The 21,602-nt window shown below is 39.2% G+C and overlaps 1 protein-coding gene across 1 annotated transcript in view; it reads right to left on the bottom strand.

Annotated features, from left to right (window-relative positions):
* Positions 1 to 21,077, bottom strand: part of hdac5 (histone deacetylase 5) — a 55,246-nt gene extending 34,169 nt beyond the window's left edge. Inside the window, 2 exon segments of the mRNA XM_086084455.1 lie at positions 6,827 to 6,987; positions 20,792 to 21,077. The gene's annotated coding sequence lies outside the window, so the exon portion shown is untranslated.
* Between the last annotated feature and the right edge of the window lie 525 nt (positions 21,078 to 21,602).

The raw sequence follows: 21,602 nt of genomic DNA, 5'->3' as shown, positions 1-21,602 counted from the left end.
TGAGGAAGCGAATGACATGAAAAGGGAAAGAAAAACAAGGAAATTTGTGGCAGCAGAAGACGAGCGGCAATACAATCCTTCCAGAAAAATGAGCAGCCAAGGATCTTATGCTATCCTCTAATGCCATGGATGAAAATTCACACAAAAAGGGAAGGCTGCAGCAGCGTCAGCCTTCATACACCCACTAGAAATAAGTGCTGGTCAGACAGCTAATATTCACTGTCTGACAGTCATTGGAGTGTGTGTTTGTGCATACGAAAGTCGCTGTGTGACGCTCTCTGAGCTGTTGAATGAAAAGGGGTGGAGAGGGACCAGAAAGTTGATCACTGGGTGGAGAGGACGTTAAGACGGATAAACAAAAGTACCCAACAGCTTTTGTCCTATAATGAGAAAAGGGAACACCGTCATTTATTTGAGTCTTTCCTGCAGCTTTCATCTGATGAAGACTAGAAAAGAGACTCTAACATGAGGAGTTGGGGGTGGGTTGGGGGGCTGTAGATGAAAATAGCCTGCCTGAGAGGAGGAGGAGTTAAGGATATAAATAGACAGACAGAGAGAGAGAGAGAGACAGAGAGAGAGAGAGAGGAAGTGAGCGAGTGATAGAGTGAGAGAAAGGGAGAGAGTGCAAGAGATAAGCCTCTAGCTCAGGGAGTGAGGGGGGTTGGGGTGTGGGGGTGGGGATACCGATGCAAACCAATGTCATGTTTCTGCACTGCACTTCCCACAATTCACTGGTCAACACAACATTGAGGCTGGGACTGCGACATCCTATTTAGCTGAGGTGGGCACGTTGGTAAATTTTTGGCGGTCCGTCATTCATCATTCGTCAGTGACCGGTCCAGCTGTCCGTCATCGTTAATTTTACAGTGCTTCCGTCCTCACTAAATTAAAGTTTGGAATCGTCACCACTATTGTAGGATTGAGCCCTCTTCTTCTTTTACTTCTTCTACTACTACTTACAAAATTTGAATTACATGCATTGACAGGACAAGCAGTGTGTCCACTCCGGTAAAGAACCACGCCACGTACCGTGAAAACTAAACCAAAGATATTTCATAGTATCTGTTCCGAAGTCCTGTTTCAATGTCAGAGCTGAATTGGGGAGAATAAGGCTGCCACAGCGTGGTTGAGCCTACACAGATGAAGCTGTTTTTTGCAGTTTGGACATAATAAGCAGTGCTTCTGCTGGTTGCATCACAATAATTTTTTGCTTCATTGCAAGATTTAATAATGATCAGTCCATTCATCCATCATCTTCTGCTTATCCAGGGTCAGGGGCGGGGGCGGGGGCAACAACCTGAGTACAGAAGGCCAGACTTCCCTCTTCCCTCTCCCAAAACCACTGCAGCTTCTGGGACATGCTCACTAATCTTCACTGTAACATAATCAACCCAGAAGATTGGTGAAACATTTTAACTGCCAAATTCAAAAACTACCGTATACAACCAAACTGACAATTTAGCTTAGGCATAATCTTGCAGCGAGATAGCGAGACACCCAGGAGTGCATCAGGGCCAAGATTAGCCAAGCCAATCTCCAGATTTAAACCCTATAGACCATAGGTGTCAAACTCCGGTCCTGGAAGGCTGCAGTCCTGCAGGTTTTGGAGGTTTCCCTCTTCCAACACAAGCTGATTCCAATCAACAGGATCGTTATCAGGCTTATGCAGAGCTTGCTGATGAGCTGATCATATATCAGCTGTGTTGGAGAACGGAAACATCCAAAACCATGCAGGACTGCGGCCCTCCAGGACCGGAGTTTGACACCTATGCTATAGAGCAGCAACTTTTAGCTTTCATTTGAGGATGTTTACAAATTACCGTGTAGGAACCACAAGAATTTGTATATGGTAGGCTATATGCCTCCCACTTTTATAATGATAAGACAAATTAACCATCATAAATAAAAAAAAATACTTTTTAATACTTGGTTGCAAATCCTTCTATTGCAACCATCTTCAGTTTTTAGGTTTCTCTTTGGCAAACCAAATACATACTCAATCGTATTCAAGTAAGGTTTGACTTGACCATTGCATTACATTTCACTCCGGCTGAAAAAACCTTTTGGTTGCTTTTGCAGTATACTTCAGGTCATTGTCCATCTGCACTGTGAAACACCATCCATTGAGTTCTGAAGCATCTGGCTGAAAACTAGCAATGTTGACCGCAACAATTCAGAATTCATCCTGATGCTTTTGTCAGCCATCACATCATCAATAAATACAAGGGGAACCAGTTCCATTGGCAGCCAGACATGTCCACATGGACATGGAACAGCTGACAGCCAATTGTCCCATTATTTGTACTCCCGTAGCAAGTGAGAGGCACATATACAAACAGTTGGAATTCCTACACCCTTGACCTGATTTGGACGTAAATACCCTCAAATTGAAGCTGAAAGTCCGCAGTTAAAGCACATCCTGTTTGTGTCTTTTAAAATCCACTGTGGTAATGTTTGGAACCAAAAAAGATGAGAACGGCGTGAATGTTATTGACTCCATGTCTAGTTTACGTCTCAATTTGGTTTTGGTTGCTGTCATTTGCAGAAAATCCCGCTTTACAAAGATTGGATGTTGTTTGAAGGCTTCACTCCCTTATTTGTAAGCTTGTATACATAGCATGCAGAGTGGGCTTGGTGTGTGAGAAACACCTATAGCAATGGGCCCGTATTTTAAGCAGGATTGCTGATATTGTCTCCTAAATGCAGCTTTATTTTTATTGTGCTTCTTTCCTTTTCCAAAATGTTTTTTTTTTAACTTATTTGTGCAAGCCTGTGGGCTTTTTTTTTTTTTTTACTACTACTGTATATATGCATCGGATTTTCAAAATAAAACTTCTTTCAGACTCTGATGATCAATAAAATACATTTTGTTCTGTTTCAGTGTGGACCGGGTCCGTGCAGCTGGAACTACTGCCATTGAGCATACATTTTATCTGATCAAGATTAAACTGAAGGCACTGAACCACCAAACAAAACAGCTTTGGTGAAATCTAGAAAGCATACATCGAAATTATTACTACTACTAAATTCAACACTTTTGCTCAATGAGGTGTTACAAACAATGCTATCTTCAAAGTTGTGCCTCTAAATCTCTTGTCTCATATTCATATTTTGATGACAGACACAAATGTTTACAGTCTACAGCGACCGTGGCCTCATTCTTTCAATACTTTTAGAGGTGAGATCAGTATCTGGCTGCCTGAAAATAAAATACCATAAGAGGTCGTAGAGCTAAGACACATAACCTCTAATGTTGTTTTTCCCGTATCTACTGACAACATACATGAATTTAAACTGTGCATATAATGTTGTGTTGAAGAGCAGTATTTTAGAGTGATGCACCTGGGAGATGCCACCAAGCATCATTGTGAAAGCTTGCTTTTCAAGCAAAAGCTGCACTGCGCACTTTGTAGTCAGTGTGGATATTATTAATTGAAACTACTGGCTGCTATTTATAGTATTTGTTTGTTCCATTCAGCACTTGATTCCAAAGTGAAGCAGCTCCAAGTAGTCCACTGTTTAAGGAATTGCAAAGGAATGAAGATAATAATCATAAGACAAATTGTTATGACTCTTCTATTTTAGGTTAGGCTTCCGCCGCTGCCTTAACGACTGTTTCCTTTCCAGGAAAGAAAATCTCATTAAAACATTTTCATTAATTCGTCACCTTCATTCTACCTCCTCCACACCCTCATCATCCTCACCTCCTGTGTAAACAACTTTGTATGCCTATGGGCAGACTTGCATACGCCTCAGTGTGACTCACAGGCAGAATGCAAAGACAAAATTAAAATATTTAAATATATATATATATACATACATGTATATATATATATATATATATATATATATATATATAAATATACATATACATATACATATATATATATACATATACATATACATATATATATATACATATATATATATATATATATCTTGGCGCAACATTATCATTTAGTAATGCAAAATATTTATTGAGCTTTCCAAACATCCCTACAAAATTGCGAGGGTGACAAAAAGTGACAAAGCAACATATCTGTCATCTCAATGGTCTCACATACTAAACACATCTGCTGAAGGTGTGTGTGTACTGCAGTAGCTCAGCGGATGACTCATCTCTGCGTTTCTATTTGAGGCGCATCAACCACTGGAGTCACACTGTGTCTTTGTGTGTATGTGCATGTGTGAGTGTGTGCATGCATGCGTGCATGTGCTATATCTGTACCCATGACAACCAAATTACAGTCAGTGTGACAACTGACATCGCTCAGTCGAGGAGGGACAAAAGTGCCTTGATGACTTTCTCATACTGCATGAGGTTGTTTTAAAATAAATAAATAATAATAATAATAATAAATAAATAAATAAATCCGTGGATTTTGTTAACCGTTCCACCCGTTATATATATATATATATATATATATATATATATATATATATATATATATATATATATATATATATATATATATATATATATATATATATATATACACACACACACACACACACACACACATGATTGACACATTAATAACAAGTTAAAGCAACAGACCAATTTTTTTTTTATATGAATTAACGCACGGCCCTTTATTTGGGATTATTATTCCGGTCACAACGTGTGTAGAGTGAGTAGACACATCCACATTATCACAACATTAATTTGAATTCTTTGAGGTACCGAATATGTGCAAATTAATAATAAAGACAATTATGACGACACTACATTCAACTTTTACTAAACTTTGCGACTTGTACCAGAATACCTGACGCATTTATAAATGAAGGGGCAACTTAAATTGACGGCGATACTGTGGCCTTAATGTAACAAAGTTGCACTATAAAAACTATGAAACTGTCTATAATAAAGAAATACATACAATACGCTGAATACGGTATACATAATTCACTCTTCTCAGGCATCAACCATTTTTTCAATGTAGAAGATAGGTAAACAGGATAACATTAAGAAAAGAAAACTAAAATAAACAAGTGCATTGGTTTATATTTTATTGTTTATAATTATTATATTATTATATTAACCTATATTTATCCAAAACGTTTAGTTTTGCTTCACTAGGGTAACTAATTTAAAAGCATTACATTTATTATTATTGGTAACAAAATGTGTTTTGTTTGTTTGTTTATTTATTTAGCACAATTTAAAAACAGTGCAGGGGGAATGAAAGATTCCACTCCCATTCAGAAAGTCATATCAAATGAAAAATTTCTGGATGAACTATTTTCCATGTGTTTTCCATGACTGGAAAATTGGTCAATCATATTCTAGGTTTTCCAGGATGTGTGAAAACCTGAATGTGTTGTGCATACACTGAAAAAGGGGATTTCTTACACTAATTTAAAAAATGCTGTAATTTGTTACAGCTATTTTTTTTAAAGTTTTTCTCATATTCATGATTTGGTTGAATGCATCATTATCAATTTAATCTAAATCAAATACATTTATTTTCCCAAGCCAAATAAAAAAGTTACATCCAAGTAACTTTTTACTTTGGAATAAACTAATTAAAGCATCTCTGTGCATGCTGAATTATGAGGCATATGTGCTTAGCTGTGGGCCAGCAAGCCAGCTAAGCTAATTGAAATAAAACAAAAACATATTTGCAGTCAAATAACAAACTGCCTTTAAAAACAAAAAACTCCCTATAAAAAGTTTTTTTTTTTTAACTAACTAAAAAAATATATAAAAAAGAAAGCTAGAACTGTAAAAATGTATGAAAGTTTTTTTCTTGATATTTTCTCCTGTCTTGAGTTCTCATATGTATTAGGTAAAAATGTCAAATTTTACACACAAAGGGGAGCTAAATATAAAACTTTTTTTTAATCTGCAAAAAAATATTTGTATGTGCGTGCCCCCACTAGTTAAACAAAAAACAAAAAAAAGGACTCATGTAATTTTACAAAAGGTTGCACAAGTTTGCAAAATACTCACAATAAACAAGGGACAATTTTCCTTTTTTAACTGGCATTTTGTTATTTTAATGCAAATATGTTTTTTCATTTTAACTTAGTGGCCTTGGTGGCCCACTGGTAAGCGTGCCCGCCTCACAATTCAGCAGTCCAGGGTTCAAATCTAGCCTCCAGTCTTCCCGCGTGGTGCTTCAATGTTCTATGGGTCCCTGTGTGGGCATACTCCAGTTTGATGCCACATCTCAAAAGCATGCATGGTTGCTTAGTTGAACACTAAATTGTCCCTTGACGTGCAAGTTTGTTCACCCGTGTGTGTGCCCTACAATTGTCTGGCAGCCACCTCAAGTTGAACCCCACAAATTTTGTTCATACTGAATCAGAAATTCGATTCAGGGTAAAGTAATAAAATTGACTTTAATTAATTTATTCCAAAGTAAAACGTTACTTGGATGTAACTTTATTATTTGGTTTGGAACAAATAAATTTATTTGATTTATATTAAATTGAAAATGATGCTTTCAACCAAACCATGAATATAACGAGATTAAAAAATTTTTTTTTAGCTGTAACAAATTACAGCATTTTTTTTTTTTACTTTAGTCCAACAAGTAACTTTTTTCAGTGTACATTGCTCCCAAAGATTGCGTCATCAGTATGAAACAGACACCAGCCAGGTAGCCACAGTATCGTTAGGTGAAGTCTTTCACTATCATTAGTGAAGTCCATTTTCACAAAGCTGCAGGGGCCAGCAACAACAACAACAATTACCAAGCCATTATTCAGACCACAACATTTTATTCACTGAACTTTACAGCGCACTAAACTCACTGGAGACAAACAAAGGTGTTTTATAATTACTCACAGCTGATATGATGGATCAATGGAAACTTACCGGAGGTGTGTGATGAGTTCATGGAGGCTGAATCTGGCCTTCGCTTTCTGGTTCTTCAAGTCTGTGTGTGCGTGTTAAAGTGGGTCCTCTGTGTTAGCCATGTGTTGCAGGACAGATGACGGATGGACAGATGAATGAAACCTCGTCCTCAGTGTCAATTCCTTTGGAAAGAAAAAAATATGTGACTTAAAAACAGGATTCATGTTATTTGGATCTGAAGAAAGAAATTACTATAACCTCCGGACTATAAGCAGCTACTTTTTTTTCTAGGATGGGCGAGTACCGATACCAGGTATAGTATAACGGCTTTATTTCAAGGTATCGGGCACTTGTGACGGCGGCCGATAGCTTCAAGCATTTGGCGTAAATGACTTGACTTGGAATAACTGTAGTGTTGCTCTGAAATTTGCTCTCAAAATAGGTGGAAAAAAAACAAAAAACAAAAATATGAATACAAGATGTTTTAACAGTTTTTGTTGAACATACTTAATGATAAGCCATTCTGCCAAATATGTTAGTCATCATTAGCGCAAGCATTTCAAGGCTTCAAATCTTCAGTGGCACTTCAGGGTCTGAAAATGGCTGGAACTGAGTAAGTTATACTTCAATCTATCCAAACATAAACTTTGCTTGATGATATCCATCTCATTAAATATCATGTGGTGTGACCGTCAAGAAATGACCAAAGGGCTCTTTGCACAAATCCACTACTTCCTGAACTCATTATCACTCCATCATTTCCTGTCTTTCATGAGTGGACAAGCTGATTATTCCAGGTGTGCCTGACCTCAATAACCACGACAACAATGGCCAGACACACCTGGATTAATCAATTTGTCCAATCATGAAAGACAGGAAACAAAGGAGTGGTGTTAAGTTCAGGAAGCAGTCGAGCTGTGCAAAGAGCCCATTAGGACTTTTATGTTTAAATTCCCTTAAAGACAAAAAAAAAGAAGAAAGAAAGAAAGAAAGAAAGCAAGCAAGCAAGCAAGCAAAAAAGTAACTTGAACAAAAATGCATTTTTATCATAATTGTACTTTTTTATATGTATTTAATAAATTATGATGAACTGTTATTTCCACCTGAAATGGCCCGGCAAAGGAACATCTGTTTTGGAACCATTTCCACAGTGACAGGAGTTCTATCCGACTAAACAGTAGTCTGGTGCCACCTACTGGCCCTAGAATGATTACATCAACAGAACACTTGCATGAGGCTCAAAGCAACAGACATGAAGAAACCCAGATTTACAGATATGAGCATCCCGAGGAATTGTACTCATGACAACCAAATGACAGTCAGTAACTACAACCTTTGTGCTGGTGCGTAAGTAAATCAATCAAACTTGGTGGGTGCTTGCATGTCAGAAGTAAGGCTCAAACTCATTAGCTGTAATGTGATTTAGAAGGACATCTTATTGTTGACTGAAAATGAGCCTAAATGCATCATATGTGCACTCATTAAGTTCACCTTATGCTTAAGGATTGTATAACTACCCAATTAAATGCCAACAAGACCCTAATCAAAAGCACTGCCTTTTTATTAATGCTGTAGTGAGGCATTAATTAACCCTGTGTTATTGCTGTAGTTATAACTTGAAAAAAAAAGAGATCGGTCTCTAATACATTGCCGACTGAATTACTTACATGAGCGTGAAAAACATTTGGAACAGCTCTCAGTATGATGCAGTACAATTCTATCCATTTTCTATAGCACCTGTCCCTCCTTGGTGTCACCGCTAAGCTGGAGCTGATCCTAGTTGACTTTTTAAAACCATGTTTTCCAAACTCTTGTTCTTGCACTGGACCCTCTTATTGTAATTTTAGCTACTTTTATTTCTTTACTTTGCGCTAGGGTTGTCTGTAACTCTGTAAGTGCTTTTAAATGTTGTACTTTTAAATACAGTATTATGTGAAGCACATTTAGTCAAGTTGTGTATGAAATGCACTATAAATAAAGCTGCCTTGCCTTGCCTTAATGTTCCCTAAAAACCCGAAGAGAAAGTGTAGTGACACCATCTAGTGGCCATAAAAAACTAATTACGCATAGTGAGGTCCATGAAAATTGGCTGGCACCCCAAACAACAAATAATATAAACTACTCTATACAGTTAAAAGGTGAACCATTAGGTTATAAATTTGTGTTGAAGTAATTTTCTAAGTGGCATTAGCGTTTCATGTTGGACGTTGATGACAGGAACAGAACATTTTTCTCTTCAAATTAAGAGCAATTGGTATACGGGACATGAAGCAACTTGTGGACACCAGCCCAAATTGTTTGTTGTAAATTACTACTAGTCACCAGTTCCCACAAATGCCTATTTATATATATATATATTATTATTATATATATATATATTTTTTACACATTTTGCTATATTGTGTTATAGTGACTCCTTTGCACGTCGTATGCCTTTATTTTGTCAAATTTTTATACGGATGCACTTTGTCATCAGTGACGAAACTTTCTCGGAAACGAGCCAGAAATAAACAAAATCATTCGAGCGAGCTTCTGGAGTTGCTGAATAAAATATGCCTCCGGTCTAAACTCTCAAAGGACAGAAGCCTTTGTGAGCTGTAGCAAGCTAGCTTGGATATTTCACCGCACTGACACACACTGTGCAAAGTTTGAAGGTCTTTTTTGCACATACTGCTGAAAGCATCTCTGGGTTTACCGTCGACGGGCTTCAAACAGTTCCATCCACTAAAATATGCATTTTCCCATTTTCTCCACATGAGTTTGTTCACAGGGTGTAACACAAAATTTGTGTACCGGCCGTAGATAGACCAAAGAGCCATTATTAAACGCTTATAATGTATAATCACAATAAATTAATAGTGTATAATGCCATTTAAGGCCTTAATATTTTGAAATCCATTTAATGACTTAATGCTTGTTAATGACCCGTGGAAACCCTGTAATTGCAAATTAAAAAGGTAACGATTAATCAATTATCTTGATTATTTGGCGATTCATCAAATAATCGCTGCAAGTCTACATAGAATGGAAAACTTTACTGTCCCCATCCAACGCCCATCCTTGACCAAATAAAGAAAAAAATGAGGGGGCATCCTCATGCGCTAGTTCCAGGCATTCTCTGTTCTTTGCATGTCACTGCATGCCACATATGATTTGGTTAGTTACATAATTCTAAATTGTCAAAGTTTACACTTGTTTGTGTATTCTACTTCTTATTGAATCCATATCGGAGCATTGAAATGGATATTGAATTGAATCACCACACACAGAATCAAAATTGAATCGAATCATGACGCTAGCATATTAGCAATGTGCAGCCCTACAACCCATCCAGTTTGTGGAGGTGACAAAACCAAACACATTTACTGGAGTGTCCTCAATTTGCTTATGATGAATATGTGGCTCTTTTACAGCTTTGTAGTTGTAGTCAGTGCCAAGATAATTGGATGAAATGTTCAGAGAGAGAGAGAGAGTGCAATAGAGTGTGAGTGTGTGTTTGTCACAGAGAGCAGTACTTCAGCATATGGAGGTAACCAGACTAACCTGCTGGCCAACTACACTAGAGGTCTAGGGTCAAAAATGGAAAGGCAGACAGAAACGTAAGAAAATGGTGCGGTATCTCTGTACTTCATGATAACATGTTCCCAATGTTGCCAAAGAATCATCAAAAATAGAAAGCTCTCTCTTTCACTCCTCCTCCTCCTCCTCTTCACACCAGCATTTCCGAAAATACCTGGCCCCTCCCATGCAGGAGAGGAGCAGGAAGTGCTGCCTGGCAACCAAAGAGCTGGCTGCCGTGGTAACGGTTCACCTGACCGTTTCGTGCCTAAACAAACAAGTGTGAGCTATCAGGACGGAGAAAGGGCGAGTTGTGGGGTGAAAACTGGAGCTCGTTAATGATCATCTGATGTCTTTCTTGTCACTTTTTAAATAAAGTGCAACAATCGCATACTTCAAATACATTACACTCTTGACTGCCTAGATGTCAAACATCAAACTAGCTATGTAATAATATGTGACGTCAGCAGATCACATGTGATGTCAGCGCACCCCATGAGAGCTCATTTCCGCCAGCATCAAAAGATGAAATCTGAGTGTGCGGTTTTTCTTTTCCAGGTACAGGGAATTTTTTTACCCCACTCAGTCGTCATTGGCGTTGAGGGTGTTTGAAGAGTGTTATACTCATTTTAGCATTTAATTATTAGCAGCAAGAATGTCTGCTTATATATTTAGACACACTTAAAATATTGATGGGACTAAAAGTTCTTCCAAATATAATTGGAGAAATGTGACTGAAATCAAAGGTTGACCAAGGTCACACAACTGACTGTGGTACTGATAAAAAAAAATTACAGCGCACGACCTCTCAACTTCAAATTGAATGACAAATGACGAAAGTGATGCATTTACTTCAAAACGACAATGGATAGTCATGTGCCAGAACATTTTGGCCAACCATTATCTCAACTCCAGTAGGAGAATGACCCTCATATCAAATGTGGACACTGTAAGTGAAAGTGGGTTGCATTGCACATCCCGTGGAGACATTATGCAACTAATGCGCCTAATGCACCCTTGACCTCTGAGATCTGACTTCTGGGCGTTAGGGGGAAAAACAGTACATTATACAGCTGCAAATCCCTCATCCAAAGTCCATCCAAGCAGACGATCAGCAGAGGGATTGAAGCCCCCTGTGGGAGGAGGCGACACGGACGAATTAAACGGCAAAGTGTTCTGAGAACGAGCCCAGTTTATTAAGAAGAAGGATGCTCACAACCATGCTCGCTGTTTCAGCCCCTCCAAAAGTATTGGAACGGCAAGGTCCATTAATTTCAGGAGTACAGTATTATCCATTTGAGAGTGAACATTAACTATTTTTAGAATTTCAATGATAATTAGACACTACTGTGGCTGAATACTGGAATCCTATTATTATTATTATAATAATTATTATATAATTAATTATCTTAATTTTGCTTTACTAAACATTCATTGGTGTCAACTAAATTTCCAGCATTGTAATATTAAAAATTCATTTATTAAAAATTACTTTTTTTGCGCATGGCAAATCTTATTTGCAATCACACCCACATTTGTGTGAGGATTTGGTAGTGCATAATTTCATAAAAAATATTTCTTGTCAAAGGAAGTCGAGCATGGTTCAAATGGCCAAGTGTGTGTAGTGCAGGGGTGTCAAACTAAAATTCACCCCACATGATTTTCAAGGCCACACCAGCCGAATGTTTGCCCTCAAAGGGCCAGATACAACTCTAAACAATACATTCTGTAATATTTTTTTTCTATTGTTGTTCAACTCTCAAATGGGTGAAGGGTCCCAAAGTGTGTTTGTGAGCCTCGGCGGCCCTACTGAGCCCTGCATGCTCAGCCCCCTTGACATGACACCTACACCCAAATGTTCTCCTCAAAACAAGAAGACAATGTGCAAGTGGAGAAGATTGACTGAAGCAGAGAAAAAGAGGACAACTTCAAACCACTATGTCTTTTGAAGCAGTTCTCAAACCGTGTACACCAAGTACCTCCTAAAAATAATACTGAGTTGCTGCTGATGAGTTGATGCTCTAAGTACCACCATAGTGGCCAAAATTCAACTGTATATCTAACAGGCATGTGATTTGACCAAAGTGAAATTATCTGAAAATTTAGCCGGGGGTCTGGGGGCCGCAGGCACCCAGCTAGGTCCAGGGCAGCGCCCTGGTGGGGGGGCCAGGGGGGCGAAGCCCCCCATTAGCTCATGGGTTTTCCGTGATTTTAAGTACTTTCAATGCACTCAGATGACAAAGAAATAGACAAAACAACAGCATAAATTTCCAATGTATATTGAACTATCCCATATAAAATTGCAGTTTTAGTCAACTCAAAATCAGTCACATTCAAAAATTATTTATGTCATAAATAATGTTTTTCTATTTTTTGCTCATTAAAACATTCAACATATTTACAGGAATATACAAGTGTTCATTCTTGAGCACAATCCATTCACATGACACAAACACTACTTCCTCCTAGACATCATTGCTTTGGAATGGGTCTTTCTAGCCTGCTTCTGTGCAGCTTTGATGGTTCTTCTTGAGGCAGCCTTGCTCATTTGAGTGTCCTGTTTCACAGCAAGTTCTGTTCGTTTTGCAGACAACATAGCTGCTTCTGCATCCTTCTCCTCCCTGTACCTTTTGGAGGATGTCCTCAGATTTAGGCACAGTTTGGACTGCACAGGATCCATCAGAATGTCTTTCCTGCCAAAATGGCTGACAGAGGTGGTCTTTCTTGCTCTTAGGGCATATTTCACAGTCTGAATAGAACTGTATGTGGCTATGTCCATTCTGCATGCTCTGGGGTTCAGGACATCACCCATGACACTGAAAGCCCCCTCTACTTGAGGCCCATGGAAGCAACTCATGAGAGCCTTCACCATCTTGGCCAAGGTTGGGTATCTTCCAACAGCAAAGACTTGAGCCCACCAACGATCCAGTGCAATTGCCTTCCCCTCTGAGTCCAAAGGTGTTGGCAACTCACTGTCCAACTGGTATTCTCTCACCTCGAGATCATAGTTCCCCAGCTCTGACTCATCAAGGACATTGGTGACCAACGATGACAGCTTCTTCAGTAGGACTTTCAAGAGCTTTGAAACCTCTCCCGCCATAGTCAATGGTATCACGGCACCAAATGCAAAGCGCTTTCCCGGCACGATCGATCTTCCGAATGAAGTCACTGAACAAATTCGTCACAGTCTTCTTTCCAACATTTGTCGATATATCCTTCTCTAACCAGTCCCAGCGAAACTTGTTTTTTACGAGTTTGTCAATTTCCTTAACTCGCGGAGCATCTTTGCGTTCGATCACGGACATCTTTCTTTAAACACTCGGCAAAAACGTGTGCGAAATGAACAACGGCATACTCTTATACCTTTATAACAAGCGCGTTTATTGGTCAACAAACAATGGCATACTCTATGCCTTTATAACAAGCGCTCTTATTGGTCAACACGGAGACTTCCGGCAATCGCAAGATCGGTTTCATTTCAGTTGCGGAAACACTAAAACGGAATGCTGTAAAGAGACGAAATCAGATTTTTTTTTTTTTTTGGGGGGGAGATAAAAAAAAGCGGAATTCCGCGAATTAGCGGAAAAATCACATGCCTGATCTAAGTATTCATGAAAATAATACTATTGTAAGATAGTTCTACACTGTTTTTGCATTCAATGTAATACAAAAGCAGCACATCAACACTGCGCAGGTATACAGATTTACAAGTCACTCCAAATATGTATAAATGGTGAAGGATGTGATATGCGGGTGGAGATGGGCTTGGATTGGCCCACCCAAGATCGTCTGTACTGTACATCTGCTGCAAAGTTGTGAAGCGTAACAGTTTTGATTATCCTGCTTGAAACATAAAGTAACAAAAGAACAAAAGTAAAGTGGTCTTTTGTGGTGATAGTGTTAATTCAGCCAACGTTTGTGACACGCGTCAATGACTGTTTTCGATCCCGGTGCAAGTCTAGCTCAAAATCCAGTCGAAAGGCCTAGATACACCAATCCGACGTTCGCCAAATGTGACCGACGCCTACCCCCTGTGATGTTGGCCCAGACGGTCGGCACGTCGCATAGAAAAATGACGTAAATACACACCGCACCGACTATTACGTGCCTTCAGCGCATACGTGAGAAGTAAGTACCATCGGCGCCGGTATTCATTATTCCTAAAGGCAACAGGCAACCTCTTTACGTGGGCGGGATCCCCCATGCTGCTTCAGCACCGCCACCTGGCGGTCGGGAGGAACGAAATTGAAACGTAAACAACTTATATCGATGTTGACAGCGCCGCGGGGGAAAACGCAGCGGTCAGCTGGTGAAGCGAAAACAGGCGCTGGAACAAGCTTCGTCCCCTTCTCGTTGCCGAACGCATGGATGTACTCCGTTGTGGCGTATCGTGGACCCTGTCGACTCCTGGCTGCTACCGATCGGTCACCCGAAAAGCTGCCCTCCACGTTTTGGACGCGGTGCCGACCTCCAGCTTCTGAAGGAGCTTCCTCGAGACCGCCGACTGGAAGGGTCATGCACCCCTGCTGCTCCCACAAGGATCGCGCTGTTAAATGCGCGGTCATTGACAAACAAAACGTTTATTTTGAGTTTTTCCTTTCCAACAACTTGGATTTCCTCTGCCTGACGGAGACCTGGACTGTCGCCCGTTAGTCCACCGCTATGATTGAATTACTACCGCCTGGGCTGTGCTTATCGCTCCGAGGACGTCAGGCCGAGGTGGAGGAACGGTGACTATTTACAGCTTGGAAGCCACATTTTTTGAAGTCGGCCAAACTGTCGCTGTCCTATGTCATTTACCGACCTCCAATATACAATAAGAACTTTTTAAACGACGTTGCAAATCTTCTTGCCGAAATCATGCTTAAATATGGTCATATTAATCTTTATGACTTTAATAGTCACGTGTGCTGTTCTGAAAAAACATAAAGTTGGGTTGAGTACTGTTTATTCGCGTTGTCACTTGCTCTTCTTGCCCGTGCGCTGATTCGCTAGCTAACAGCCAATCAAAGTGATCAAATGCCCGACTCAACATGTCGAATTTGCTGGAAACGCCCGCCCGACGTATTCCAACTCGACCCGACTTTACGACAGTAATTTATACACTGATCAGACGGCACATGCCGTCGGCCCAACGCTGTCCGACTCCCAACGTCGGGTTGGTGTATCTAGGCCTTAACAGTGCTCATGGGTGGAGTTGTCTTTGTTTTGGTATTTTCGTAGATTTTGCGCAAGTAGAATTGGGCGTAATGGGTGCGCCTTTGTGGGACAGAACAAAGCGTTTCCCTAGCCAATCGAAGCCTGCCACATTTGCAGAGGAATGAGTGCAGTCAACCTGAGGACACTGGGTCTGACATTGCAGGAAAAAAAACAGACTTGCAGCGGTCCGTGCATGACATCAACAGATAAACTTCAAGATCTCACTTTGCGGATGATGTGATGTGGGGAATTTGAAACTATCTTGCACCAATGACGTGTGAGAAACGCTGGAACGTCCAGGGAGGCACAGCGTATATTAGGGCAGATATTTGGCATCTTGACAAATATCAGCATTGGCCTAATTTTTTTTTACAAATCTGAAGGCCAATAAAGCTGGTATCTCACTGAGCGGTGACTGCTTGCGTGAGTAGCAAAATTTAAGGTTTTCATCAGGATTTGTAAGATGTTCACTGTTTTTACTTTTCACAAAACCATTTCGAACATATTCAGGCAATTTTTTACTGTCTGCGAAGATCTTTTGAAACCTTTTACGAGCCCTGGCGAAAACACCAATATAGCTGCATTTAGATGCATTTGTCGCTCAGTGAGATACAGGAAACTTTTCAAAAAATTATGCTGACACTGGAAACTCCCTACACTTTTCATTTTTAAAAATAAAAAATTAAATTAAGAAAGTATGTTGAAATTTTGGAAAACTTTATTTAAAGTAGAAAACTTAAAAAAAAAAAGGAACTATTTACTTGCTTAGTTTTTAATTTAGCTAACACATGCTGATGATTCTGGAAGCACCCTGCAATTTCTGTTAGCATTTTTTAACAAAGCTGTCAATACTTTATATGTTTGAAATTAAAAGAAAATTATTATTTTTTTTGACCCTAATATTTTCTCTTTTATTGCAAATTAATATCTGCTTGGAATATCGGTTATCGATTACTAATAATCGGTATAGGCCTCGAAAAAAACATATTGGTCTATCACTAGCATCTATCAAATTCACAAACACGCTAGAACTAACCGCTGCCTGCCCCACCACAAAAATTGAGATGCGACCATTTTTACGCCGAGTGCGCGTGTCTAGCTGAATAGAGCCCGTAACCTCATCTTGGTTTCTTTCTCCATAAAATGATGTGTTGTGGAATTTTCAGTAGTTAGGTGCTATCTTGTATAGACTGCTCTGTAAGACTTGTGTATATTTGAAGCTTCAAATATAAAGAAACCCAAAAAACTATTTATTATAACTACTGAAAATTCCACAACAGATGCCATCGAGGAATGATTGTTTCATTTCTACAAACACCGCTTGAGACCTTGGCATGGTCCAGGCCTGGACCGCAGCTACTCTAAAAAAGACTTTGAAGCTCTGTCTTTTTTTTCTTTTCTTTTTTACATTCTTAAATTAAATTACTTTTAAGGCAAAAAAAAAAAAGTTAGCAAAAAGGTTATGATGATTGGTATAGTTACACCATCAAATGTTCACAAAGTTAACGTTAGAAATTATATAATGAACATCACTTATCCAGGCCTCGTTATAACATAGGACCCTACAAACACCTTACTGAATAACGTGGAACTCAGGGAAAGTGTTACTGTTGAGCTTAGCATTACATCGTGATATATAGGGTTACTGTGGCTTAGTTGGTTAAAGTGCCTAATTAGTAAACAAAAACGAACTAATTGAAAAAATGGAGGAGTCAAGCACAGCAGGCATTTCACAAACTGTGCTTGGAGTAGCATCTGAGTCACATGATTATCCTGTGAACCATTTAGGAGTACCTAGTCTTCATAGCCAAATCAAATAAAAGAAAAATAAATAGATTGAGGTTTATCATCCTCACTGGTTGTGAAATACTGATGGAAAGTGATTGCAGTATACTTCCTTCACTGACTGCATCAAAAAAAGTTAGCTATTTATTAATGTAACACTAACTTCCTCCTCATAATTCTCTCATCTAACATTTCAACAGGAGTTAGAAATTATGCATGTAATGTAAGAGAAGGCTTAAAATTCAAGTTAACCTGCATTTAAAGTGGCATGACCTCATTTTCACAAATGTCATTTTCCCTCCTGTGCATATTGCAGGAGACTTGAGCATCAAAAGATTTGATTCCTCACCCGGGTTTATCTTCTTTCTTCGGGCTCCTTTGTAATACCCCACAGTAGGACGCAAGTGACGGTAAAGAATCAAATGCGATAACTACAGAAACGCAAATGGAACGTAGGCCCGTTTTTTATTGAGTGGTACCCACTCAGCATTCAACGGCCTCACCTGCTATTAATTTCATTCCGTCTCATGTGTTCATTGCGGAGTGGTTTTCACAGGTTTCGAAGCAGAGCCAACCAATTTTGAGCCAATGTTGAGAACGTCTTACAGCCGCTATAAGAAAGCCACTATAAGCAAATATTAAAAGCGCTATAATATAGTTACAATGTTATGAGAAGAACAACATGAGGAGTCAACTTAACTTCAGAGCAAAGCCGTATATAAGACTCGTAAGGCCGAGCATAATGTATGATCCAAATATATACAGTAGATATCTCGATACATGGGGTGCGATACCATTCAAGGATGGTTTGATTTTCATGTGGAATGATTCGATTCGGTTCAATTCAGTGGGACTGCGATTTGGTTCATTATGGTACGGTTCAGTTTGAGAGGGTATGATGCAATCAGTTTCTTGTTATTTCACATATATATGAATGAACTTGTCAGTACGGTAAAGGTGTCATTTCCTTCAAAGATATATCTCTCTTGCATATGTATCTCAATTTTAGAGTGTAATGATTCCATTAAATCAAAAACAATTTTCCAATTCAAAAATTTTGTTACACCCCTACCGTTAACATGTTTCCAAAACCTTTGCAACTACAGTTAATATAGGGTTTATAAGGTCAACAATTTAAAAACTGAATAAACATCCATACATTTATTGTACTATGCCACTTGTCCTCATTCATATTTGAAGGTATCAGGTATTGTGGCAGCGATCGATACCAATATCAGCTGCTCTCTTGCAGCTGTTTTACAATCAGGATGTAATAAGCTTGTTTTTCTCAATAAACTTTATCAATGTCAATCCTTGTAAATGCCCAGTTGCTGACCACTGAAGTGATAGAAAGTGGGTCACGAGCGTTCACATTAGCATTAGCATCTTGTTTCGTTGTGCAAGTGATCAGCGCATACTTTTAAACTGTAAAACGTCTCTGAGCTCTTTTGAAACGTGATTTAGAAATTAAATGTATTATTATTATTATTAAATAAAAGCCTTTTATCACCACTAAGAGTTTTGTCATGGGCGGGGGCGTTTTCTGGGCATGTACAGGACATTCGGGTTCAGCCCATGTGTAGCATTCTCAGCAATCAGTCTTGCTATTTCTTTCTTTACTGACTTTACTTACAACACACAGTGCATGACGTCAAGACTTCTTCGTCCCTCCTGACTCTTCTTCTGTTGAAGTCATGTATGTCATTACGTGGGTGCCACCCGCTGTTCAGACTGAAACACCATGGGTGAAATAAACATTTTCTCACAACAAGGAGATGAACTTGTGTTGCTGGTTAAACGGTAGAGGTTAAAGGTAATTCTAAATGTTACTTTTATTCATATATTTATTTATTTAAATTATTCCTATCGTGTGTTCTATACAAAATCAATATTTTATGAACAAATGGAGAAAGATAATCAAAAATTGCCATAGTTTTCATGCAATTTTAAGGAAAATGCTATATTGGAATATATTCTTAAATTCTAACCTATATTCTTAATATATTCTATTCTTTTTTTTTTTAATGATCAGTCAATGGTTTAGTAAAAATGTTATGATCTGGTATCGGAACTTAGTATCGGTATTGGTGACTACTCAAGGTTTGAGAACTTGTACTGGTATCGGTCTGGAAAAAAAATGGTATAGAACATCTCTACAAACAACCATTTACAACGACTCATAATTCAGCTTCTACTTCAGCTTCTTCAATTAAAAACAACAAAGTGTGTAAATATTGTACATTTTTGTTGGCTTGACTGGGGGGGGGGGCTTGTGCAACAACTTTGCTTTCATTTCTGTGTCTGAGGTGATATTTGTGTGAGCGTTTTGATGAGTTTCTTTGTTGAAATGTGTGTCTTTAAAAAAAAAAAGACCGTAGGCTGAATAAAATGCGGCTTCACCCTATTTTTTTTAATTGCCATTGTTTTCCCGTTTGTTTTGTTTTTTCCAAATCTGATCGCACCAATCAATTAATCAAATTTAATCAATTAACCAAATCTGCCTATTTCTATAATGTAGGAGAAAGCCAGCCAAGTGAAACCATAAGCAACTGGGAACATATTCAAAGTCAACACAGGAAGACCGGAGCAAAGATTAAAACCCCAAACCTCGAAACAGTGAAGAAGACATGGAAACCAAAAGCCCAAAATTAGGAAATAAAATACAAAAAAAGAAAGCTATTTTTCCTGAACAAATTGGATATTAATACAATATAACAGAGTTGTTATAGTGTATTTTCTAAAGAATCAATCGAAGGTTTGAAGTAGCAAAGATAGATGTCATATTATAAAAAAGATAACTAAGTTGAGCAGTATTTTTTTTCTTCTTCATGTCTACACAAACAATAGTGTGACTGTGAATAATGAACCTAGTTGAGGCAAGTAACCTCACCTCAGTGATTATGCATTAAGATAAGTCAGAACATCAAAGTGCACTGTTGTCAAATGGCTTAGGTAAATACTAAAGATAATAAGGCGGTAATACATGTGTTTTAAGCGTCCAAAGTCGGTTAGTGAGGTTATTAAGCAGGATGTTGTTAAATGGTAGCTGTTAGCTTAAGGCGTGTACTGGAGAAGACCGACTGTTGGTTACTGACAACTTCAAGTTGTGCCCTGCTTCGTTAGCTGCTAGCTGTCAGTTGAACGCAAACTCTAAATAAACAACTCCGAGGCAAACGTGTGTAGTTGCTGCGTGCCAGAAAGGAGCCGTGTTGCTTTTTTTTTTTTTTTAAGATACGTGTGTTTTATCAGTCAGGTTTCGGTGTCCTTTAGCTAGCCATAGCAATGTGTTTCCAAGTTAGCTACGTGTGGATAACGGCTCAACAAACGCAACAATTCATTAAACAATGAAGCAATAAAAGGAAGCAAGCGGGGCAGTCACACATGAACACACGCACGCGCACGCACGCACGCACGCACTGGCTTTCTCTCACTCTCCACGGTTACCGTGGATGTCGGCGGGTCCTCCTGGAACGTGTACTAGTGCGGCGGTGTCTTCCTCCAGGCTCGGGCTCCCATCGCGGCTCGCAACGTCTCCACGCCAAAGCAAGCGCGGTCGGAAGGTGAAATTTCCACAACCTGGCCGCCACTCACCCTCCTAAGGCTCCACCACCTCCATATTTACAGTCCGCCTCGCTAACGTTCCACCTTCCCTTCTCCTCTCCTCTCCGCCGCCACCACCAACAACAACATTATTGACGTCCTCCTCTTACCACGTGACCAGTCTGCTGAGGCTAAAAATAGACGCCGTCGAAACCAATGGAAGCTGACAGACAGAATGGCAGACAGACAGGATCGAGATAGACAAGCAGAGCTACGGTGAAGTTGATCCAATGTTCACCCAACTACTCGTTTTTTACTATTATAAAAATACAGTAGTTCTCGACAATTTGCGAGAGACACTTTACCCGTCTCCATAGTTGATTCATATACAATAGTGCAATATGGTAATTCCAAATAATGCTGTTTGCTTTTGTGATGAATCCTCGCTGAACATTTACATTATCAATCAGTGGCGTCTCTAGGCTTATTTTAAACTTGTTTAACCCCACCCCAACCACCCCACCCCCACCCTCATACTCGCTATGCATTGACGTCTAGTTAGCCTGTTGAGTGACCATCGATGTTCACTACTTTTCAAAGTGTATTGTGGGTAATTTTGAGTGCATTCATTTTTTTCTTTTGGACATTCGGACACCCTACAAAATGGCGTGACCCCATACTAGTGAACTATATGCTACATGCAGTAGCACGCACA

This window comes from Leptonotus elevatus, chromosome 1, assembly GCF_054856555.1.
Source record: "Leptonotus elevatus isolate MCC_2025b chromosome 1, RoL_Lele_1.0, whole genome shotgun sequence".
Classification (NCBI taxonomy): domain Eukaryota; kingdom Metazoa; phylum Chordata; class Actinopteri; order Syngnathiformes; family Syngnathidae; genus Leptonotus; species Leptonotus elevatus.
This window is presented reverse-complemented; position numbering and strand designations above follow the sequence as displayed.